Source organism: Penaeus monodon, chromosome 31 (genome assembly GCF_015228065.2).
Source record: "Penaeus monodon isolate SGIC_2016 chromosome 31, NSTDA_Pmon_1, whole genome shotgun sequence".
NCBI lineage: Eukaryota > Metazoa > Arthropoda > Malacostraca > Decapoda > Penaeidae > Penaeus > Penaeus monodon.
The window spans coordinates 33616784-33617339 of NC_051416.1; positions in this window are offsets into that span (position 1 = coordinate 33616784).

Here is a 556-nt window from a genome sequence, read left to right on the forward strand (position 1 = left end):
TGGTACCAAGCAGACCAAAAGCAGTATGTCTGAACTTTCATCCATAACATCAAATATTTTCTGTCCTTTTTGACACAAAGCAAAAACGGTTCTCCAACTTCCTTCCCCAGCTTCCCGGGAGATTAAAAACCTGTTGAATATTGACACCCTTTCACTGAATCAGAAATCAAGCACTGGTAAACGAACTAATCTCCGCCACAACTGGTTCTCTGGCTGCAGTTCTGAATGAATGTTTGATTTCGCTTTTAAACTATAGCCGGTGGGGCGCGAGCGGAACCTCCCTGGCCGGGCGTGTTTGTCGCGCGGATGTGCCCGTAGGGGAGCCTTTTATTTGTTTGTTTGCTAGACTGCATGTTTTAACTGCGCGGCGTTGATTTTTTTGCAACAACAAAGTGAATGGGAGTATACATGGCTCTGCATTCTGTTTCGAGTGTTATCTGTATTACATACAGAATATTGTATAAATGCATTGGTAATCTTCCATAAATATTATTTATTTTAGCTGCCCAGTATTTGCCAAAAATAGAGTCGCTTCCGCAAGTTCATAGGAAAAAAA